Source organism: Patagioenas fasciata, chromosome Z (assembly GCF_037038585.1).
Source record: "Patagioenas fasciata isolate bPatFas1 chromosome Z, bPatFas1.hap1, whole genome shotgun sequence".
Lineage (NCBI taxonomy): Eukaryota > Metazoa > Chordata > Aves > Columbiformes > Columbidae > Patagioenas > Patagioenas fasciata.
The window spans coordinates 29,663,054-29,689,323 of NC_092560.1; positions in this window are offsets into that span (position 1 = coordinate 29,663,054).

Consider the following 26,270-nt stretch of genomic DNA (forward strand, 5'->3'; position numbering starts at 1 on the left):
AGAGTGGAGACTTCTTTCAAAGATGGGTAAGAATTAGCCATCTCACTTTGAATTCAATGATTTCTGTAGGATTTGGGTCCATTAATCAGAAGAGAGAAAAAAAAAACCCACTTGAAAACACAAGTCAGAGCATCGTTCATATTTTTTTATTCCGTTTGGCTCTTGTTTTGTTTCCTTAGCAATAAACCTGATTTGGTGTAGATTCACAGACTTCCAGCCCTTTGTTCCAGATCAGGTTGTTGTCACATGAAATGAGAAACATTTTCTGTTGTTTTGTACATAAAAGAACTATTTTGGGGTCTGATATATAGGCATTTAATTTTAATCATTCAGTACTATAAAGCCAAAGCTATAAATCTATAAAAGAACACATGCTGACTTTGATGGGAAAGACCTCAGCAGTATTGTTGTTTTGTTTTGTTTTGTTTTGCTTTTTGTTGTTTTGTTTTGTGTTTCTCCCAGAGTACCTGCTTAGAAATGTGCCCCAGATATAAAAGAACATTCCTCCCAACAAAGACACTGGGAAGCAATGAAGTCTCAGTTGTAGAATAATGAGTGCAAATCAACTTGATGTATTATAAACTAATTTTTGAAATGCCATTTTAAAAAGAAAATAACAAGAGACATCCATTAACAATGAGCTCAAAGGGTCTCATTTTCAAAGTATTAAAGCACTTGCAAAAATATATGCCCAATTACATGCTTAATCTGCATGCACAATTACTGTGACTTCATGTGAGGCGCAGGTATTGAAACTCAACTGACCATTTTCATGCACACAAGCTGATTTGCATTTGCAATCACAGTAAATGTACATTCAGATTAAGTGTGTAATTATGCATGCATTTTTGCACATATCCCTGAGCTTCTAGTATTTGGAAAAATCAGACCCTGAAGGCAGCATTCCACTCTTGAATACACAGAACTCCCACTGAATACACAGAACTCCCACTGAATACACAGAACTTTCACTGTCCCATTAAGAAGGTAACCAAGAATGGAATATGCTTCCATATGTTCTCACAGGACTCATCTCTTGTAATTTTTTAAATATACTGAAAATCTAATTTTTTTAATATACTGAAAATTTAACGCAAACCTTGAAGTTTGTCTTTACATAATGAAATCCTTTACACTGAATCACCTATCAAGCCTGTAATGAAATAGACAAGCTATTTATCAACTCCTTGAAGTGGAGTTTACAAATTGAAATGCCAAGACATACTTAACTAATGCTGAGAACGCAGCAACACAATAAAATGAACAATAAAGCACCCTTGTACTCCAAAGGTTTTTTCTTGGTCTGTGCTTCATATTCATTCACGGAAACAAAAAGAGGAGGAGAAGAAGAATCTGAAAAAGGAAACTAGAAGGTAAAGATGGAAATGAGGAAAATCGATGGACTAATTAAGGGATGAATGGGGACTGATACTCAAATTATAGAGTAAATAACCTTTGATGGTGTAGTAGGGAGCAGAAAAGAAGGCAGACATATAAATGACAGGAAATTAGAAGAACAGTCTTCAGAGCAGGACTGGAATTTTATATTCAGGACTCAGCTGAACAGATTAAGAAAGTCAAAGCATGGAAGATAAAAGATCGATAAACTCAGTGGGGCTTAACTATATTTGACAATAGTATTAACATAAGAGGCACTCATGAAGTGTTGTCCAGGTGCAGGCATCAGAATTATTTACATAAATGGATATTATTGCTACAACTCTGTAGAAAAAAGACTCAAGGCACAGAGAGGTTATATCACATGCTGAGCACCAATCAGAAGCCAAGTAGAATTTAGGTTGCTTGTCTTTCTCTCCAGTTTTGTTGAGAACCCTTAAAGAAAGAGCTACCATGAGAACATAGTCCCTTGTGCACAAGCACTAGACTACAGCAAAACAGTTTCACCACAGGGGAAATTTGTGTGGCCACAGAGGAGGTGAAAGAATATTTCAAATAGATGTCTCATAGACATCGTTAAGGACATTCAGAGAGAGTGCTAACTTTTAACAGTTCAGCTGTTGTGTAAAGAAGTAGCTTTAATTCTCATTCCTTTACAACAAATATATATGTTATCATTATTCATGTAAATGTATACAGCATGGAACTTATTTGTGCAACTTAGATGGTCAGCTTTAACATCAGGCATATAAAGAGAATTGTTCCTTGCTTTTTAAGAAATGTTTCTTAAATCCTAGTATTTCTGTAATAAAGATCTGTACTGTCCTGTTAAACTACTGTTTATATGAACCCATTATAAATACCAATTTGTACTTGAGCAGAGTATGGGAGTTGGACTTGGTGATCCTTATGAGTCCCTTCAAACTCAGGACATTTTATGATTCTGTGATCATACAAGAGTATCTATTAAGAGATATGAATTTTACTTAGGCTTAACTATAAATAATTGCTTCCCACCTAGTTTTAAAATGTGAATCTCAAATGACTATGTTGCTGGGCATTTGAGTTGTTACCCATGCTCATGATTTCCTGTGCAATGAGAAGAGAGCAAAGTCCAGGTGAAAACTTAAAAAAAAGGGGGCATAATGGCACATTTGCACCTACTCGCCTTCTATGAACAGTCCTTACCTAATGTAACAAAAGACCTGCATGGAGGACATGATCATGCCTTGTGTAGAGAAGTAGTACTTGGGCATATATATTCTTCCATGCACTCTGATCTTCAAAAGACTAACATCATCTCTTCCCCAGCACCTTCATCTGCAGAAACCCTTGGCATGACAACAATATATTAAGAGAGCAAAAGGAATCAGTGGTTATTCAGAGCTACCAAGGAAGACAAGAAACCAAAGAGATTGCCAGAGCAGGACACCTATAGGATATTGCTACCTTTTCCTTCAGAATCCAGTGAACAAGTAGGTTCATTCAAAGTCCTCAGTAACATCTTCCTTTTGAAAAAAGCTCCAAGTCACAAACTTCAGTCAGTGATGTGCAAGGACATTCTTAAAACCCTCTGACTCCTCCTGTAGAGTAGCTGTATCACATGACTTTTCCCAAACTTCAGGGACAACAGAATTTGAAATCAGGAGTGGTCCTATAGAGTAGGGACAAAAAGAACTATCTTAGTCCTCTTCTTTCAGTGAGGGGTATGGACATGTGATATCTCTTGCACCAAGAATCCAGATCCTAGCTCCTGAAACCCTTTGAGAATCCATTATGGGGATGAGAGAGAAGTGTACAGTATCATGTCAATCTTGGTAATTGTTGCATCAGACAGAACCGATCAGTTAGTTCTCTCCATTGCCTCTGAATTTATCTCTATCATCTTCATATATATTTATCATCTATCTTTATATTTATCTTACCTTTATTTATATTTACATCAACAGTTCTGAAGACAGGGGTCAGCTGCTGTTTCTACACCTAAGCTGTATCCAGTACCAGTAGGAGTTTCTGCAATACAGATAACAATGCTGACAGTAACTGTCAAGTATGCAGTAGTCAGCAATAGATATTTTTAGCAGCCTAAAAAGGTGTCTTCTGGGGAGTGGGAAAATTTGCATTATTTCTTTAGTTCTGACCCTCCAGCAGAGTATGAAAACTGTCATAACTCTTACATCAAAACGCTACTGCAGTGCAAATGTCAACTTCTTATTCACCAAAATTTGCATATACTTCCCTGAGCGGCCTGACTTGCTGAACTGGTAACAAAAACCTGGTGCTGATCATGTTCACAGAAAAGTCAGATTCAGCTCTGCTTACTAATAATGTACTTTATTTCAGCAGAAATTGCCTCAATAACAGTGCAAGTATGGGATGATATAACTGATTACATCCTTCCCTGTTCCTGTTGGTCATAGTACTTCCTGCAGATGGCATTAAAAAAGCACTGGTATCACCCATGTCAATAGTCTCGTTTTTCTGCTCTGTGGTGACACAACATACTTCAGGGCAGCAACTGGCAAGGTAACATCTGCAACAGTGTGGAGATGTGTTGAGCTCTACTAAATAAAATAGCTCTTTCCTATATTCTGTTACACTGAGCGCAGCACAAAAATAAATATAAAATATACATGAAAATGCAGTGCTGATGTTTTACATTGGCTCATACTTGTTACAGTGATGAACAGGATTAGGCTGTGCACAGCAAGGATGTCAGGAAAGAAACTCTTCTGATAAAGGAATCTTCCACAGTTTCATTTATTGCATGGAAAAATACCTAGGAACAAGAAGGATTTTCACAGGGAAATAAGAAAAATCTACTGCATTTTTGAGAGCCTTTTAACAAAAGCTCTTTTTGTTCCCGGTGTGAATTTTCTTAACCCTTGCTTTTGTGGGAGCAAGTCAGACTGTGAATAGTATTTAAATATAATTTTTCCCATAATATCTAAGCCCGATTTCAAAACTCAAGTAGCAATTTAGTTACTTGGACTTCATTATGTGTATCTACTTCAAATCTCACCTGTGATTTGAATATGTTTTGTCTTTCATTTCAAGCTGGTTTCTATGACTCGAAACCCCATGCTAGACTAGAATATGGTAATAGAGGCAATTATGTCATTGAGTATGCAGCACTACTCTCAGGTTAGGGTTTCACACCTGGGTGTCATTATTCTCTCCCATACCAATTTATTATTTAAGGACTTATTATTTGAACGCTCTTACAGTGCTCTGGCAATTAGAGTTGCAGAGATTCTGTCTACGGTAAGTGCATTTATTTTGCTCTCCTAGCTTTTTGTGATAGAATAATTAAATCAGCTCATAATTCAATAGTGGCAGACTCCTCTGAAACTACCAATACTGCTCAGCCCCTCTTAAATAATCTGTGAGAAAAAATATTATGTGGGGGTCTACGTTATACATATACATACAGAATTAGGAAATAGATGTGTGATAAAAACATACGTAAATATTTCAGTTTTATTCATATTGGTAGACTAAATTGATTTTTGAACTGGCAATACAACAGTTGGGAAGATTACATACTAGCTTACCGAGGAAAGAAAATTCCCCAATTTAAAAGCAGGAACAAAATTCGTATTACTTTATTAATATCAAATATATGGCATCTATGTCGTGGCATTTACATAATGTTGTTATTCAAGCCAGGCCTGTGCATCACAACTCACTGGAAACCTGAAGTTTGGAGGTATCAACTCTGAAAGTTTTTCATTCGTTGCAGTTGGCACAAATAACATTATTTGCCCACTTAAGGCTGCAAAAGGCAGAACAACTTTTCTGTTTTCTCAAGATCATATTTGCACTTGTTAGGATAAACCAAGCATCTTCTTTTTGATTGATGGAATAGCTACTTAATATAGAATACATAAGGAAGAGAGAAAAAGTACATGCACAAAGACATACACGCTTACATGAAAATATATGCGTGCCCATGTATGCGCTTACGGAGCAGTACATCTTCATGTGTATGTGCCTCTTCATGCTCAAAATGTTGCTAGAGCTTTGATATTTAGGTGAATACAGGAGAGTTCAGAGAAATGTGGACAAGCTTACAGATAATCTGTAAACTAATGTAAATCAATATTTGAGAAGGAGTTTAAATGTTTGTAGTTTATACATAGGGTTGCAAAGACATGGTGGACTGTAACAGGAAAAGAACCACAGATACTTTCTGTATCTTAACATTCATTGCCTGATGTATTAGTTGTTCCATCTCTTATGTGTTTACCTCACCATAACTTATACTTACTTATTCATGCATGATTTTCACCACCTTATACATCTAGCCTCAGAAACAGCAGCTCAGGAAGTTTCTTTCTATTGCTGTAAAGTTGATTGGTTAGTGCCATATCTGATTATAAACATGCTTGTCTATCTACTTTACTACTTCGGATTTTATGTGCTTCTATTAAAAAGTCCATAAAAATAGTGTCTAAATATTAATAAACAAAAAAGGATAAAGAAAGTCAAAGGCAGTCTGTGTGGTACTCTGTCAGCCTCTCTTCATCCAGGGAAATAAAAATAGAAATTCGAAAACCTGTGATGTTTACCCTTACAGATACTGTCTCACCCCAGAGTACTCTCAAATCCCCTTTTCACCTGTTCTCGAACTCCAGAAGCAGCAGAAATTGAAAGAAAGATGAGAAAGCCAAACATGCTGTTTCGACAACCAAGAATAGTTTCCTTGGATAACACCACAAATCACAAATATAAAAATGGATCTTTGCAGAAAATTCACAAAAGATAAGCAAACACTAGAGTGTATAATCCAAGTTCATTTGGGATAAATAACAGTTAGAATGAAAGGTACTGTTACGGAAGTAGAACTTAATAAATAGATTGTTATTTATTTTATGCATACATAGTTGTAAATTATAACCTGATAAATATAACTACACAGTGAAATATCAGGAAATTCTAGGAGGCAGTTTTCTGTTGCCAAACAACAAAATGATTTTGTGCAGTGTCTAAACTTGGAAATGGCAAGTATAGCAACCTTCACATAATGTGTCAGAAGGCCTTAAAAAACGTCAGTTTTAGTACACAAAGTCCTTTTGTTACTGGTCACAGCCACTACATGTTTAAAAGCACCAGATACTTTATCAGTAAGACCTCTTCACTGGTGCTGCTGGCCAAAGCCATGATAATTCAATACATATATATTCTGTCATGCCTGAATGACATCCATCTACGTCAGGTTTTGGGCACCTGTCACTGTGGTATCTGAGCAGAAGCATGATATGCGGTAACATGCCCAGATCAGTTACGTGATAATTTTCTTCAAGCATTTCAGCCATTTTTAAGTCCTTTTATAAACTCTTCGGAAAGGGTAACATTAAAACTTATAGTCCTAAATTTTCTTCTGGGAATTTTGTGGCTGACATTTGAAAGTGGACTTTCAGCAGTTTTATTTGAGCAGCCCACAAGACTACAACATCATAAGGTGATTAGTGTAAATGGAAGAGAGCATTGGAACGAAGCAACAAGTGACCCAAATCTTCAATGAGAATTCAAGAAAAATCTTAGCAAAGGTCAGAAATGTTTGGAACTTCTGTTCCTCATCATTTTTCCTGCATTAATTTGTACCAAAAATAAATGCTAAAATAAAAATATCCCTATCATAAGTTAAGATTATCTAGGAGACTTTTTGAAGGCAAACAAATACCAGTTCATCACTGAGTTTTCACAAGGACAAGAAGAGTTGGGCATCTTGTTTCCGTTAAATTCCTTTTTAACTAACAGTTGCACAGCTGTAAGAGCCACAGTAAAATATCCATCCAGAAAAGAAAAGAGCAGACTGGGTATTTACTTGGATCATTGGCATTCAGAGGAATTTTATACCTTGGATTTCTTAATTTTAGCCATTGAATTAAAATGTTTTTGTAATGAGTAGAGGAAAAAAAGGCACAAGTGATCTTATTCACCAACACAAGATGATAAATGTAGAGGAAGAACCAAGTGCTTAGCTACCCATTCCTTGAGTAGTGCTGGAAGTACACAGAAAAGAGACGAATTTCATGAGTGGAATAGTACCCTTACCTGATGTGTTTTTCAAACCACTTAAAGACCAAATTAAAGTGAGGACACTTGATGAGCCTTCATATATTTCAGAATTTATTTTGCTCTGGTTTTGATGCAATTAAAAGTAATTATCTTCCTACAGTAATTCTGCCCAGGCTTATACTGGGTTCAAACAACAACTGAAAGGTGAATTAAAAAGTATTGTGCTTCTGTATGAAATTAGAGAATCAGGGATTTAAGAAATTGGCAACAGAAGATATATGTGTTGTCTCTAAGGAAATCCAGCCTGTAAGGCAAAGTCAGAACAAGACTTGTATGACGGTAGGTCAAGATTCCTAAGCATAAAAAACCAGTACTATCCCAAAATTAAAAAGGGAAGCAATAATACTGAGCCACATTAATCCCTTCTAGATTTTCTGCTTTATAAAATTACAGTTCGAAAGATTACTGCTTGTCAAGCTGGCTCCTCCATATAATCATTCCTTGCTCTCTCAGCTATCCTTGAACGGAATGTAGGAAATGAGATTCATAACTTTCGAACAGAAGCCTGTAAAAATTGTTCTCTGGTTTATACACTAACAAATAAGGTGTCCCCAAAAACTTGTAGAACTTGCTTTCTCTGTTTATGCAGTTACCAGTAAAAGGTATTTTTAGGCCTGGATTCCTGGAATGAACATATAGGTGGGGTTCAGCTCACAAGATAAAGACTAAGGTCAGATTAGATATTCAAAAAAATCTTTTCTTTCTGGGAAAAAAAAAAAAAAAATTGGTAGACTAAAACCAGGTAGTTTAATATGGTCTCTATCAAGAACATATTTGCTCACAAGAAGACAGCTAGGAAATTATCTTTAATTCTTGATAAAAGTGATAAAGATTTACTATCCTTGTTAACATTGCATTGCATTTAATTATTTTTCAAGTGTTTATGTTATGGCAATTGCTCTTGAACACCTGGTTCATTTCTGATATGTGTAAATACTTAGCCACAATTTCTTAAACTTTTAATTAATTAATTTCCATGAGAACTACTGATTTTATATCCAAAGCAATTAATAGAGATGTCTAACTTGACAGCCACTCAAATAAGCTGCTAAATATAAAGGTTGTGCTACTTTCCCCACTGCTGTTCCTGGGAGCGATTTAGTGGCTCCTGGATATCTTATAGCATTTGTTTCAAGTGCCGAATTCTAAAGCTAGAATGAATACAAAGCTTAGGCAGAAATCAAGGAAATAAGCCAGTAACCTCTTGGGTTGCTACACATCGAAGCTGCAAGTTACTGGCCAATAGGTGGGTAATGGATACCAAGGCAGTAGAATGACAGTCTTCTTCCAAGCAAGACTCTCTCCTGATGGAGAACAACATAATGAAAAAAATTGGAAGCTGGCATGTTATCCAAAAACCAAACTGAATAAGGACTGAGGAGGCTTTTTTTCTTTCAGCTTATGATTCTCTTCAGTCAAATAAAAACAATGTGCGATGCCAGCCCCACAGCACTGACCCCGTCAAGCTGGCAAGACACAAGAAAAGCAGTTTGGAAGCAGCAAGTTCTTAGAACTCTGCTAAGCTTTAGCCATATCATTCCTGTTAGCCATATCATTCAGTGATGAACTGATCAACTGCAGAACTACCACAATTTTTATTTAACTGTTGGATATACAGATACTTTAGAAATGAATTCAACACCAATAAATTCTCAAGAGCTAAGGACTCTTATTTAGTAAGGCAACCATATGCATTTACACTGTTTGTAACACAAGCCCTCAGAACATCCATCTTGATTCGACAAAAGGGTAATGTTAAGGAAAGTAAGTCCTAAGTAGGCAAAATAAAAAAATAGATCTTTAAAGTACTTAAATCATAACTGTTTGAAGAAGAATCACAGAATTGAAAACTTTTTTCCCACACACCTTGTATTTCATCCAACTGAATTTTTCTTTTAAGTCAAACAGCCTTATATACACTTCACAATTCCATGTATGCTCCTGCTTCGCTATATAAATGTAGTACTTTAAAACTAACAGTTCATAATAAGAATAAGAAGCAATTAAATAAAACTGGAAAAATATTTCTTCCGTGCAACAAAATCCATGGAGTATATTAACAATCTGGATTTTTATTTTAGAGTAAATGCATGCTAATAGCAAAAGATAAGAACTTTGTAGTTTTGTGTTTTTTAGGTACCTACTACACTTAAAGTTTCCCTCTTAGGCACACTAAGATTCTATTAGACACTCAGCTGTGTCATTCAGCTAAACAAGTTTCATGACCTTACATTTTCTGACAGTTCTTATCCAATTTCAACCTCAGAGTAAATTTTAATGTACTTTTAATATATTTTTTCACAGTATTAGGTCTTTCAAAAAATGTACTCCAACATTTGGAAAACATCATTGCCTATGAAAGCTATTAACATCTGAAGGGGTTAGACTAACATTCATTTAGAAGCTATGCATTGTAAATACGTACACATTGTACACTGTGCAAATATGTTTCTCTTGGTTTTTTTGTTTATTTGGTTGGTTGGTTGGGTATTCCTGTAAGCCATTTCTGAGTCTAAATTCTCTAGACCAGGGGTGTCAAACTTATTTTCACCAGGGGCAACATCAGCCTTGTGGTTGCCTTTAAAGGGCCAAATATAATTTTAGGACTGTACAAACAGTATACATTTATATATATAGACATTTGACCTCAGTCAGTGACGAGCGAGGAAGCAGCACAACAGCAGCTATCATAAGTTCTGCTGCAGAGCACGGATCAAGGAGAGAAGAGGGACAGACCTAGCAGATCCGGCACCAGGCAAATGCATGGACGGGCAGAGGGACTGCCCAGAAACCAGCTGATCTCGTGAGAGAGGCTGATACAGCGGAGGCATTGCCAGGAGATTTAAATGGCTCCTAGGGAGCACAGAGAACAGAGCCAGCGAACAGGGGTGAGCCGGTTAGAGCGGCAGTTCATGCAGAAGGGCGAGTGGCAAGGTTGAGCGGGGAGGGCCCTGCCACTTCAAACAAAGGCTATGACCTGCTAGCAAGGAGCTAAGAACAGCAGGAGGCATGGTATCCACTCAGAGAAGAGCAATGCCTTCAGCATCCCTCATGATCCCTCTGGCTGCAAGAACTGATGCAGCCACCCAAACTGAGCTTGGGAGCGAAAATACAGCTGTCCAGGACTGCAGAGTGCGCCCGAGTTTCTGTCTGGTCACAGAGATTCCTCAGACCACCCGATGAGGTGAAAGGCACAATGAACCACACTTGGAGTGCTTCTACACTAATGCACGCAGTATGAGGAACAAGCAAGATGAATTAGAAGCCTCGGCCCGGTCCCAGGGATATGACATAATTGGCATTAGCAAAACCAGGTGGGATGGGTCCTGTGACTGATGTGCCGTGGTGGATGGTTACAGGCTATTCAGAAGCGACAGGCAGGGTAGGAGAGGCAGTGGAGTGGCACCGTATGTATTGAAGGGGCTGGAGTACATGGAGCTGGCAGTTGGTGATGGCAAAGTTGAGAGCCTGTGGGTAAGGGTCAGACAAATAAAGTGGATGTTGTTGTGGGTGTCCACTACAGGCCACCCAGCCAGTTTGGCAACATTGATGTTGCCAGTTATTCTATAAGGAACTAAGTGAAACCTCCAAATCATCTACCCTTATCCTTATGGGGGACTTCACATTGCCTGATGTCAACTCATAATATCACACAGCTAGCATCACCAGGTCCGTAAGATTCCTGAAGCATCTGGATGATAATGTCTTGGTTCAGGTACTAGGAGAACTGACCAGGAAAGTTGCCTTCCTAGTTTTGATTCTCACTAACAGAAGGTCTCGTAGAAGATGTGGCGACTGGTGGCTCCCTTGGCCATGGTGACCATGAAGAAGTCAGATTTAAAATCTTTACTAATAGGAGAAAAACTGCCAGCCACACCTTAACACTAGATTTGAGGAGAGCAGATTTCAAGTTGCTCAGAGAAGTACTTACTAAGATTCCCTGGGAAGAAGATTTTGAAGGTGCTAGGCTCTATCAGTGTTGGTAGTTTTTTAAGTACCACCTACTAAGAACATAGGACCAGGCAACTCCAAAATGCTGAAAATCTAGCAGGTGAGGTGAAAAGCCAGCTTGGTTGAGCAGGGATCTTCTTGAAATACAGCAAAAAAATAAACCACTTGGTGAGTGGAAGCAAGGTCAGGCCATATGGGAGGACTACAGAGATGCTGCTTGGCATTGTAGGGAGGAAATTCATGCTGCCAAAGTTCAATTAGAATTGAAGCTGGCCAATATGGTGAAGGACAATAAAAAGGGCTTTTTAAAATATATTAATGGAAAAAGGCAAACTAGAAATAACATTGGTCCACAAATTGATAAGCATGGCCACCTAATTAACAGGGACACAGACAAAGCTGAGATGTTTAATACTGTCTTCACCTCAGTCTTCAGAACTGATGACGGACTTGGGGGCCACCGTAATTCAGTGCTGGAAAACTATGACTGTGAGAATAATAAACTCCCAATCAATCCAGAACTTGTACCAGATCTGCTACTCCAGCTAGATTCCTACAAGTCAATGGGGCCTGATGGGATTCACCCAAGGGTACCTACAGAGCTGGCATCATAATGAGACCTCTCTCCACGATTTTTCAGTGTTCTTGGGAATCTGAAGAGGTCCTGGAAGACTGGAAGGTGGGAAAAGTCCCAATCTACAAGAGGAGCAACAGGGATGACCCAAAACTGTCAGCCTCCCTTCTGTTCCTGGCAAAATCATGGAGAAGATTGTACTGGTAGTTATTGAAAAATATCTGAATGATGACACAATCATTGGTCCCAGTCAGCATCGGTTCAGGAGGGGGAAGTCTTGCCTGACCAGCTTAACTTCATTCTACAACAGCTTTACCTACCCAGTTGACAAAGGCAACCCTGCCAATGTGATCTTTTTGGATTTCAGTAAAGTTTTTGATACTGTCTCTCGCAGTATTCTCCTGGACATGATGTCCAGCACACAGCTTGATAAACACACAATGCAGTGGGTGAGCAACTGGCTGATGGACCAAGCTCAAAGGGTTCTAGTAAATGGGTTTATGTCAGGCTGGTGACCAGTCACTAGCCGGTTTCCACAGGGATCCATCTTAGGGCAAGTGCTCTTCAATGTCTTTATGAAAGACTTAGCCTCAAGACTTAAGGGATTGCTTAGTAAGTTTGCTGATGACACAGAATTGGGACGAGCTGTCAACGCTCGCAAGAGCAGAGAAGCCCTGCAGAGGGATCTGGACAACTGAAGAACAGGGCAATCACCAACCATGTGAAGGTCAACAAAAGCAAATGGTGGATTTTGTACCTGGGACATGGTAGCTCTGGCTGTACATACAGACTGGGGGACAAGATGCTGGAAAGCAGCTCCATGGAGAAGAATCTGGAGGTTCTGATTGATGGCAAGTGAACATGAGCCAATGGTGTGTCCTGGCAGGCAAGAGGGCCACCCATGTCGTGGGGTGCATCAAGCACAGTATTGCCAGTGGGCGAGGGAGGTGATTGTCCCACTCTGCTCTGCACTGGTGCAGCCTCACCTGGAGCACTGTGTGCAGTTCCAGGTGACACAGGATAAAAAGGAGAGAAAGCTACTAGACAGCACCCAGAAGAGGGCTATGAAGACCTTCACGAGCATGGAGCCAGGCTCTTCTCAGTGACAACCAATGGTAGGTCAAGGGGTAATGGGTTCAAACTGGAACACAAGAGATTCCACTGAAATTTGAGAGGAAACTTCTTCTCAATGAGGGTAACAGAACACTGGAACAGGCTGCCCAGGGAGGTTGTGGAGTTTCCTACTCTGGAGACATTCAAGACCTGCCTGGACACGTTCCTGTGTAGCCTCATCTAAGTGTTCCTGCTCCAGCAGAGCGATTGGACTGGATGATCTTTTGAGGTCCTTTCCAAGTCCTAACATTCTGTGATTCTGTGACTCCGTGAAAAGAAGTATTACAATAGATGAAAATTGTCCTATGCAAAACTAGAAAAATTTGAAAGTTGATAACAAAATAGATATGTTCAAGAAGGAATCATTAAAACACCTTGTTAGAAATAGAACACAGGAGCAGGAGAGAAAGAAGTATCAATGTTACAAAATTAAAATTATCTCTAAGTTCATAGGTTTCCTTTTCATTACAATTTTCAGGAAAAATAATAATGTCAGGAAAACACTACTTTTCTGCTGGGAGGGGAGGGGGTGGGGAATGTGACAGATGAGCAGACATACAGAGAAAGTACACATTTTTGAATCATATCTTGCCTCTGATTGCTCCAGCTTATACCAACCTTTTTTACCTCATTTATAACACAAGCACAGTGCCAGAGAGACAACTGAAGACTGAGAATATGGCTCAAAACTACTGATTATTGCATTTTTTCATGGCAACAGCATCATTATGGAATTACAGGATTGTTTCTCTAAGTTTCGGGTTTCCTATTAAAAAACTAGGAAAAGAACCAGTTACTTTACTGCTCTAGTTTTGGAAAAAATACTCTATATGTGGATTGGACTAGATGATCTTTTGAGGTCCCTTCCCATCCCAAACATACTGTGATACTGTGATACTTGAAAGGAAAGTAACTGTAGATAGAATGAAGTAGTTCTCAGATGTCTCTCCACACTGAAGTCCTGATCAGTAAAAGGAAGGAACATCACCTTTTCAGGACCAGTTCCTTCATGTGAGTGGATTAGTGGTTCCTAAATTGCCAGTATCATAGAACAGAAGAGTGACACTGCTCATATGACCATACAGAATCATATAATAGTTTAGCTGGAAAGGACCTTCAAGATCATTGAGTAGAACCATTAATGTAACATTGCCAAGTCTACTACCAAAACATGTGCCTAAGCACCTTATCTGCTCATCTTTTAAACCTCTCCAGGGATGGTGACTCAACCACTCAACCACTTCCCTGGGCAGTCTGTTCCAATGCCTGACAACCCTTTCCAAGAATAATTTTTTCCTAATATACAGTCTAAACCTCCACTGGTGAAACTATTTGCTCTGTTTACCTGAGACAGGTTTGCTATCGATGTTCATTAATGATCATATGCATATCTATAGCTATTCCTATATGAATATATAATAGTGTTATTTTCATAGGAACAGCTGTACCTTTAACCATTCTGTTGCTACTGTCAGGAATAAAAACAGGCATCATAAGATTGTGCAATCGGCTGTGATAGACACTGCTTTTCAGTATGATGAGACACTGACATTTAGAAGACACCAACACCTTTCCCTGATCCCCCAACTTTATCAGGAATAAGTAAATCCAAAGCCAGCAGCATTCTTTCCTAGCTCTTAGAAAGGCACCCAGTCTGAATCAATGAGAAGTCAAATATGGTTTAGTTTCACACATTTTGTGTTAACCTACAAGCTATTGAAAAATCAGAGGGGTTTTTCTAGTGCCTGGACCATTATCACCATCATCGTAATTTTTCTTCTAGAGAGGTTGCTTCTTAATTATCTTATAGTTTCTCTGTTGTGATTTTAACACAGGGATTTGGAATCTGTGTAGAAAGATTCCCTGTAGGCCAAAATCCAGCAAGCAAAAGGAGCTCAGAGAAGAATAGGCAAAATTTACTGCAGCTAGCTGGAAAGACCTAAACTTTAAAACCCACTAGCAGCATGGTTCTCTTTAGCTCCCCTCACTGGAACAACATCAGGGTAACATCTGCTTGCTGATGATACTTATTCTTGTCCCACAGCAGCACTGTAAGGGCATAAATATTCCAAAATGTTTTCCTGTGACATTAAGAACATCTCAAAAATAAAATGTTTTTTTTTTTTCTTAGTCTTAATCGAGAATGTCAGTAAACTTATTCTGAAATTCCCAACATATGTACTGGGTCTATGGAAAAAGGGAGAAAAAGAAAGGAGTGGCAGGCTATTGGAATAAATTTAAGTATCTAAAGACATGCCAGAGCCTGCCTCTCCTGAACACAAAAGACAAATTCTGCTAACTTCTGTTACCAGTAGAAAACTCAACATACTTTCAAGTGAAATATCAAAACCTTATTACTTATATGTCTCGATTTTACAGTACTATGTTCTGAGTTCTCTCTGAAATATATTAAAAAGCCAAAGGGAGTTAATTTGGGAGATACTTTTACAACACAAGACTTTTTTTGCTTTTTAGGCTTTAACAAACCACCCCAAATAAAATTAAACATTTAAATGATACGTGATTCGATAAATATTTACACAGTCTGAGCAGTAATTTTCATTTTTAAATACATATTTTATACAAATAGCAATGATTGGTTCAGTTTTTGAAAGCAATATTAAGGATATGTTAATCTAGTGTAACAAAATATAAATAAGTCTGCAGCCCGAAGATAAAAAATAAGCAGGGTGACAACAGATGTTGCCACTCATAGGAAGCTAGGCCACTTTAGTGGGTAAAGACAAAGTTTAAGACCACATATAGCTTCTTAATGATTCCTATTAACATTTCTAAAAAGGTCTTGAATAATTAGAATGAGTAAACAATCATTCATGGGAAAAAAAAAAAAACAATTCTTTTTGAAAAAAAAAACTGAGTATACAACTAATGTGGTCTAATTCAAACTATTGGCCATTGTGTCATTTAGGTTTTTCATCCTAAAAGCTTAGTGCCACAGACAACCATTTCCAACATTATCCATAGTCGCAACGTAGATGACAATAAATGGTTGAGGAAACAGCTTTTCAACAAATAACTCAGTTTCTCCTGATTTTAGTACAGCCTTGCAACAGAGATGGAAACTCCCAGCTTAATATTTGGCTTTAGGAAATAAATGCTTTAAGTTACTGAAGTAGTGTTTACAGTGTATGCATCCTCCTGTCCTTTCCCTCTCCCTGCATGATCCTAACTACTCTTCTTGCCAATTCTTCATGCCACTTTCCCATCTCCTACAAACCCAGATCCTCCCTCCTCCATTACTGCCCTATTCTATTCTTCTTGCTCATTTATGTTTGCCTTTTTTCCCTCTTTCTCTATTTCTTCCTGTTCACTGCGTCTCTCTCTTCAACTGTCTCTCTATTTCCAACATTATTTTCAAGTCATTCCTCTCCATCTTTTACACTACCTGAGTACTAGTATGGAAGCAACAAAGTACAGGAAAAATAGCCCTTCTAATTGTTTTTTGTGCCCGGAAATAGAACATCCCAGAGCAGTGACTACAGAGAAAATCTTACCTAGTCTTCGAGTCCCAAGCAGAGACCATCACAAGTACATGCACCACCACCCATCGTGGAGAAATTCTGAGGAATGAGAGCATGCTCATTTTGTAGCCAGAGTCTCTAAAGAGTTTAGCTGGCATAACATTAAACATAACATCGTAACATAACATAACATATAACATAACATCGTAACATAACATAACATAACATAACATAACATAACATAACATAACATAACATAACATAACATAACATAACATAACATAACATAACATAACATGTAACATAACATAACATAACATAACATAACATAACATAACATAACATAACATAACATAACATAACATAACATAACATAACATAACATAACATAACATAACATAACATAACATAACATAACATCTCTCACGCACACTAAAACAAAAAAGTGTGTGTCACATTTAAATGTAGAAAATGTTCCATAACAAAACCAAATGGACCTACCTGAAACAAAACACATCCACAAAAATTTATGTACATGTGTAGACTACTACAAGTGTAAACAGTGTTCTCATCAAAGTGGTTGCAAAGAATATTGGAACGTGATATACTGTGTTTTAACTTTAGATGATTCTCAACAATAACTGGTGTGTTTCAGCTGAAAGGGTCTCAAAAATTTGTATCTATTCATTTAAATCTGCTTTAGAAAGACACTTAGAATCAAAAATTTCAGTCACAGTTGGCAATACTGTCAAATTGATAAGTAACTGAACCGAAATCTTACAATGAAAAATCACTGTGGAATTTCAGTTGCTGCTGCTTCTGCTTGCATTTCCTGTGACCTTAAATACTTACTAGAATCAGCATTTTGATCTCACCCTCTCTGAGATTACCCTCCTACCATTTAACTCCAATGCCTCAGCTTATATGAGGCTTTGTTATATGACTCCTTTGTCAGAAGGATTATAAATGAATAATCAAACAAATAATTCAAAACATACCAAATAAAATCACTACAACAATTGCTCTTTAACTTTATCTAATGAAAATACTGGACTGTCTCACAAAACACCTATAGCCTTACTAAGAAGTTACTTTATGTAAAGACCCTAGTTGTCATGACTTTTAAAAGACTGGACACATTTAATTTTCTGTACCTTAACAGCAATTCAGCTCCTGGCATAATCAAGGTCTTGGCAACAAGACTTCAGGCTTGGATGGCAACCACCACTAGTGATAAGCCAGCAGCAGACACCTGTTCTAAAGACAGGCTTTTACTTTTCTCTCTTCAGGGAGTATGGAAAATTGGATGTGACCACCAAAGAAGCAATCATACTTGGAGAGCATGAGGTGGGAGGGCGCAAGTGTAGTGATAGTAAGTCAGAAATAATAAGTACAGAAAAAAAACCAAACAAACAAACAAAAAAAAACCAAGTGAATTTATAGATCAGGAAGGAAAAAACCCAGCGAAAGACAGTCATGTTGTATATGCCTGTTACTAAACATTGTGAATTTAATGAAGCTATAGTTGAAAACAAGAACGAAAAACAGGCAACATCTTCAACACTTCAGCACCAGAGTAGGGGACCCTCAGCAACAGTGGAGAAATAAGCAAAACGACTTTTGTTTCCTGTTTATTGTGATACCCACCCAAAAATTTTATATGAGAAAAGATTATGGACAAAGAAGACCTATCCAAACAGATTATATGATTGGTTGTACTAGATGGACTCATTTATCTCCATTGGAGGAGGACAAGACCTTTATAATTCACTGTGGCTTCATTGCTTGTGAATTATGAGTCTTGTGCCCTTACTAGTGAGCACTAATCTGTTATCCCAGCAGACTACTGTTGCCATTATGCAACTTTGTTTCTGCTTTACTGATATGTGCCAGAAAATCCCTGTTGCTTCCTATCTGTACCTCACAAACACAAGCAAATGTGCTTTTCTCTGACATAAAACAAGGCTAGATGGTAATGGAAGGTATATCCAGCTGAAGTCCTTTGAGAATCCTCTGTATCTCTTTATATCCTTTCGAATTCAACTACTGAAACATTTCTTAGAGCTGTAAAATCTCTCAATCATAAGAAAAAAAGTTTAATTGTTGAAAAAGAATGAAGACTTCTATTAGCAAGTATGCAATCAACAGACTTACTATATCTGCTGACAAGTGCTAGTCTAGCTCAAGACACATAAGTGTCTATTTCGTACTTTAAAATTAATGCCCTTTTTCAATAAATCTTTGCTGAGCCAGTCACTGCGCAATCTGTTTAGAAGAAATTTTTCTTACCCATTTGAAGCTGCAGGGTACATTTTGGTTAGGCTAATTTAGTTGTATGAGCTGAAGCTTGAACTAAGTACAGTCTGGGATAAATAACATTTTCATTATATTTCTTCTATTGAGGTGAATGTTGTCTAACATCAGTTAATGCCTTTTCTACCTTCTCTTCTCCCCTGTATATCCAAAACCCTTTACCTAAAGTATTACCTATTCCCGTTAGCTGTACCTGCCCGTCTGCAATAAGTAGTTGAACCCACAAGGTGGAAGGAAGACAAGTTTGCTTTCATGGATTATTGGTGGAAGAGTTAATTTCATGGCAGATACTTGGGCCATGATAGCTTCATGTAACTACAGTTTCAGACATATTGTATTTTCTTGCAATTTTAGCTGAGTTATTTAAAAGTATGGAGTTTTTATGCTCAGATATAAGTAAAAACAAACAAACAAACAAAAAACAAACAAAAATACCCCCACACCACTACTTAGTCTCCCTTCTATGGCAGAATTGTTTCCTACTGCATTGTTTCGTATTAGAAAAGAAAAAAAAATCTAATGTAGATGTGATGTGTTAACAACCATGATAAGGTAGAATACCTCTGAAAGTAACTAATCTTTTCTGGTTAATGAGGTCCTTTGGCATGTCAGAGGATATAGTTCAGCATGGTCTGTTCAGTTTTTTTGCTAATCACTTAATAACAGCTCAGGGCAAAATACTTTGCAAAGAATGTTACTTCTGTAAAATTGAGGAACTGAATACTTCACTAGCAAAAGAGAGAGAGAGAGAAAGGAAAAGCGCAGGCTCCCAGCTATTAATATCACATTGGACAGGGGTAGTAAATAATTGACAGTTGTCATCTAGCAGTTTCCTGGTTATTCATGGGCTTAGAGTTAGTCCTTTATATCAGTGCCATCTAATCTTGTTACATCACTTGCACTCCTCAACTCAAACATTAATATGTCTGCTAGTGACATGTGATACACACTGGCTTTTCAGAGATATCACAGACTGCTGGTCTGCACCAGTCAAGAGCAATGAAATTGACATTGGCAGACAGAAATATTACTGCCAGACTGAACAGTGTAAATAATATATATAAAAAAAATCCTTCAACACTGCACAGAGAAATCTCCAGAATTAGAAAGAAATCTCTTCAATCACACCCACTGAGCATCACTCCGGAATTAGAAAAGCAATAGACTAAATGGAAGGGTTCAATTCAATCATACTGAGCACCTGTACTCTTTTGATTATGTATCATATAGCTACAGAGCAGGTGTGTGGGTTAGTGTGAAGAGAAAGGGAAGATTATAAGTAGTTCAGATCTGTTTCTAGATTTAAACACTTATAGAGGAGCCCCAGCAATTTAGATAAGATACAGCTATTTAGTAATAAGGCAAGACTAAAACCAATTAAATTGCCTCTTCTAATTGCATGCGAATAATATGAAGATACAGTGGACAGTCTGTGAAACTCATGAAGGTAGAGGGAACTGCAAATAAGAGTGGGCTTAAAACAAAATGGCTCTACCTCATGTGTCAGAGAAGTTTGCAGAAAAATTAGCTAACCAATCAGAAATAACATGAAGTTAAAGTCACTTTAATGTTATACACCACATGCACTTCAGTCACACTGTACAAATAGGTATGCATCAGTATGTAGACAGCTTTAACTTACACTCTGACCAAGCTGTATCAACTTTGCTCCTAACTTGAGACAGTGTTGGTTCACATTACTATGAAAAAGGGGCAAGGATGGAAAAAGAAGAGAGATACTGATTTATTCATCACTGATGGGAAAAGCAGACACCAGAAAGAAGCTATCATCAGGTCAGTGAGACACTCAGACTAATCCATCTCTCAGGTGAAGGAGCATAGTTGTGGATAGGGATTTAAAGCTAAAAAGTACAGTGAGTTGTGAGACCATAGGGGAAAAAAAAAAAAAAAAAAAGTGAAAAAAAGGAAACAGAATATCAGAGAAAATTAGAACAACTTGCTAGGAAAGGAAGTAGCATATTATGTCTCTCCTGATTGCTCAGGACTGAGAAAGTATTTCTGTTCCAGTGAATTCCACCTCTGCTACAGAAATCAAATATTATTTCACCTTGATTTCAGGCAGTGAGATTTCCTCTTCTCTCAGCTGGAACTGACTAGCTATTATCCTTAGCATCTCTAATTCAGAAAACAGTTGCACCTAAAGACGTTCTAATTTACTTCAACTGCAACACAATTGCTTGTTACAGTGTTCTACTGTGTGTTACTAAAGCCCAAGGTCAGTAAAAAGACAGATGCAGTTCAGTCAGAAGCTGTGCAGGTACAGCTGCATAACGTGGTAAGAGAGCTCTGTGCTTCTGATGCAACAGGGAAAATGAGGGAAAGAAACATGACACCATCCCCTAGATTTGTCTTTCTATAAATGAACTTGACACACTGCCAAATGTAGCACACAAACTCTTGTGTATGGAGATAAACTACATAGTTTTAGAATAAATGGTAGATCTTACATGTGAATTTGAAGTCAGGACACAAAGATTTAACAAAAATAAGACTGAATCTCTATATGGCTTTTAGGAAACTGTACCTTTCGATATCCAGCGTTTACTTGGCCCTTCCCCTATTTCTTTGTTCTTTGATTAAATAACTGCTTTTATCTGCAAAAGTTTGGGTGTTGTTTTGTTTTGTTTTGTTTGTTGGTTTTGGTTTTTTGTGTTGTTTTGTTGTTGTCATTGCTTTGTTGTGGGGGTTTTTTTGTGGTTTTTTTTTTTTTTTTTTTTTGCGGGGGTGGGTTTTGTGTGTTTGTTTTGTTGAAAACTTTGTAAGATCTACCCTTAGACAAAGTGGCATAGTAAACAAATTATTATAGCCTTTAGTTTCCAATGACACCTGAGGTAAATACAAATTGAGATTTATACTAGTCTATGAAGATTGGGAGTATATAAACACGAAATGCTTTTCTTTTGTTCCAGAACGAGCAAAACCTGAATGCGATAGAGTAGCGTGCATAAGAGCAAACCCTTCAAATACCTGCTGAATTCCAATAAATTCCTGTAAGTGACAGGTTTTTTGTAGTTTAGGGTACACTGTAACACACTGTGGGGTGTCTTTTTGCTTGTTCGCCCTAACTGTATCAACAGTCTGTGAACAACAATATCACAAAGCAGTGATGGTTGTGGCATCATAGCTTCTTCCTTCAATCATGTGACAGTTCTGAATCTCTTCTTCCAAGACTCTGCTTTTCTGCAGGGCACAGAGTTTTTCCTAAACGTGAGTTTCAAGAGGTAATTCTACAGACCAAATGGACACAGTATAAGCATGGCTTGCAACAGATACTATTAAATAGCTTGTGCTCTGTATGTTTATCTTCCTGGATTCATTTTGTAGACCTTAAACAAAAATAATTATTTTTATAGAAGACTTTCTTCATATTGGTAGATATTTTGTTGACCTGATAGTGATAAGTGAATTCAACAGCTGTAAAAAAATACACTAACAAAAATACACTACTAACAGGCACTTCCACTATGACATTAATTTTGCTCATTTGATGAGTTCTGCATGTTGGTATATAACTCTTACATAACCTCAGTGTGTTTAAACAAGCAAAGAAAGACAAAACAGCACCTCCACCTCCCCCCAAAAAAAAAAATCAAATGTGACAATTCTTTTGGTTTTTTACATAACTATTGCAGACACATCCAATCAGAAATTGATTTGGATTTAGATTTACAGAAAGGGGCCAAGGGAGTCAGTAGTCCTGTTACACTTCTGTTCCAGTGCAGTGTCTCGTGAGGTGTCTGCAGGTTACAACGGTCCTCAGGCCTCCCTGGTGGGAACCACATTCAACAGACATTTTTAAACTCTTCATCACAATTCAGGGAGGTATTGCTGTTTCCTAGGTGTCACTTTGTGAATGTTTCAGGAACCAGGAAGTGGCCACTTTGTCATTAAAGTGAATCCTTTTTATGTTTTACCATCATCTCCTTAAGAACGTCAACACAAAGCTGAGACTTGCCATTGCAATAAAGATGAATACCAGTCTTCAGTGCATGTTTCAAAATAAATGGATTGTATTAACTGATGTACAATTCCCTGCTCTCTCTGATTACTTTTAATTCGTACATTCATAAAGCCATGGATTACAAATAACAGCTATCAATCATTTTCCCTGGAACAGTTTGACACTAAGTACTAGAGATCACAGCAAGTTATAATGAAAATGCTGTTTGCAGATAGCATACAAACACGATTGCTTTTCCCCCTCAAGGATTTAATAAAGAATACTACCAGCAGACACACTATCTCATTTCCCCAAAATGGAGTGAAACTGCCTTTGAGCACAGACAGACAAGCTCACTGGTTTCCCCTGATAGATTCCTGAAAGCTGTATGCACCACTGCCTTCCATCAGTCTGCTTATGCCCTTATGCTTGCCTGACATTCCATGGCACACACAATGAAAGAAAATAATTTTAAGGACCAATATATACCTCGTTTCAATTCCAATGGAAAAGACACTCATGCTTTTGTATTACTAATTGCAATATATCTGAAAATAGAGTTGGATACTGTTGCTCTTCCAACACAATCCAAAGAGAGGGGTCTCTGTGAGATCCGTTGTGCCAAGACATATCAGGCTACAGGTAGACAACTTCAGGTGATGTCCCACCAAAATCCTTTGAAAGACAGGCTTATAAGGACTGCATGAAATTTGTCACCAAAGAAAACTGCACAGAAGAATATAAGCAGCTTTGAGCATCTGCCACAGGAGCATAATGAAAATCCAAACACCTGGGACAGCAGCAGTCACACTCACACTGCATTTAGAGCTGAATTGTGTTAAAATTGCTTGTTGTTTCCTTCCTTTTACTGTTTTTTCCTTCCCTTAGTGACCCTGTCACTTTTGCAAAGGCCATAGCTGTCATTACCTCTTCAAGTATGTAGATTCCACTAAAACGCAAGACCTAAATAAAATATTGTACAAGTCTGAAGTGAAAACTCATAACCTGGACTTCAGAGGATAAAGCCAGTTCAGTTCTTCTCCAGGCACAATTCTGGGACATTTCTCTTTTCATAGCCACATTTTCTTTCACAGATTGAAAGACAGACAAGATAGATTCTGCCCCTCCCCCTGTACACTCCCTTCAGAAACCCAGCCCAGAGTCAGTGAGAAACAAGATACACTTCCTTAAGGAAAACCCTGGAAAATCGCACTCACTAGTTAGCAATTATGTATTCTCAGTGGTGGAATAACAATGCAAGTGAGCTAACATGTTACAGCACAGTTTAATAACAGCTGGAATATTTATTGGGTTAATCAGGTCAAAGGAGCCTGCCACACAGAACTTCATTACATGTCATCTTTTCCATTGAAAACAAATCCTCACTTGACTGAGGGGAGCGATGGGACGTCTCCAGCATGGGCAAAAGCAGCAACCTACTTTGTGTGTTGACTTTCTCTGTGTGAGATATATACTCAGCAATTCTAATGAATCTGCTTGAAGCGACTGGAATATTATGATTTATAGCACCTTCCCACTCTCTATCATAGCATTTTATTAGATGGATGGGAAGCCAGTAGTAATGAGGTTAGGAATGAGAAAACATCCATCAAGCTTGGCTACATCTTCTCAGGAAAGACAACACACTACCTCGTATGTCACACACAGTGATCTAGGTCAGGATGGTATAAACCGTGTGATTAAAACCAAGCATTTGACACTAGATAATAGGCATCTAGTTAAAAAAATAGCTCTTGTGTTCCTGACTTTTAATTAAACCCAACTCATAAATATGCACTGTGGTAAATACACCGCAGAATGGATCTTGTTTATATTCCACCACATAACAATTACCTCCAGAACAAACCCTTTATTTCACTACATGCTGTTATTAGGCAAGAGAAACTCTAAGATACAAATGTTAATCCACTGATGTTAGGCAGGCACACAATGATCCCATCCACTTCAATTGCTAGCTCTCCTTCTCACACTTGCTACTGTAGTTATCAATCTAAAATAAAGCACCCTTAATCATTTTTAGCAATCTTTCAAGGCACCTTTGATTGCCTCAGTAATAACAGAGAGAGACAGAGGCTCTTAAATATGGAATGGTAGTGTACTGTAAATCTATTCCTTTAACAGGTTTATTCTTTTCTGTGCGGTTCATTTACAGAAGATTTTTTTTACATGGCTTTCAATAATGTAAAGCTGACAAATTTGTGTACAGAAGCCACAGACAGTATGTAGGCACTTGTTCAGCAAGATGTTTAACTGTATGCATGACTTAAGCGCATGAGTCATCTCACAGAGGTTAACAGTCAGTTATCCATTGATTGCTAACTCAACATTCGATCAATAAAGGAGTAATTCAGTTCCCTCATGGCTTCAAGAGGCAACATCCTCATGCTAAAGCCAAAGGCATTTGGGTCAAGTTCTGTGTGTGAGGGAATTCTTGCTGCAATTAAGGCGATGGGAGGTTTTCAGTGCCACACATGGCCGTTCAGCAGGTTATGGAGCCGGTTGCAGTACAGCTGCTCAGAGTTTCATCTCATGGACTGTGAGGTAAAGCAAGGCCCTCTCTTCTCTTTATTTTATCTCCAGGTGGAGGTTCAAGATCCAGGGGTATTTATTTCTGCTTACAGGAGGAAATAGCAAAAGGTAAGCATTTCTGTCTTTAAGGAGATTATTCTGATCCACTAAATGAGGTACATCAATATCTGCTTAGTTGTAAGCAGGAAACAATCACAGATCTGATGGATGAGCTACAGTGAGTAAGTGCTTTGACTTAATCTTTTCACTATTTTCCATTCCAAATGAAATTATATTTATCATATCAGATTCATAGTTATCAACAAATATTTACATAGGTACTGAGAAAAAAGGGCATGCATAAGAAGGGGAAAATCTCACATGAAATATTGGAGATTTTTTCTGGCTCTTCAGAAACACATGGAACGTTCCATTTTTAAAGCTTCACAAGTAGAAAAAGCAATATTTTATAATGGTGACATATCTTGGTAGACATAGTGGGTGTTCTAGTGGAGCTGAATCATAGAATTTTATAATTTGCCCAGAAGACTTGCAAATTTGTGACTTCTGCTGTAAAATGTTGTATTTCCTCTCTAGGGAGACCTTTGAAGCATTAGCTAGTGGCCTCTAGGGAGCTGAATATCTGTGTGATGCTTCTCCTTTTTCCACCTCCTACACTGAAAGATGCCTAGAAATATACAAGATATGTTTCAAAGGTAACTTTGCATATAATCAATGATCATATTTGTTGCCAGGGTTTTTTTAATAGGCAGAGGGAGAGGGAATGGCCTTTCTTATTTTCAGAGTAAAGGCAGCTGGATCCATAATACAAGAATATTTTTAAAAAATCTTTTGGGGTTCTTCA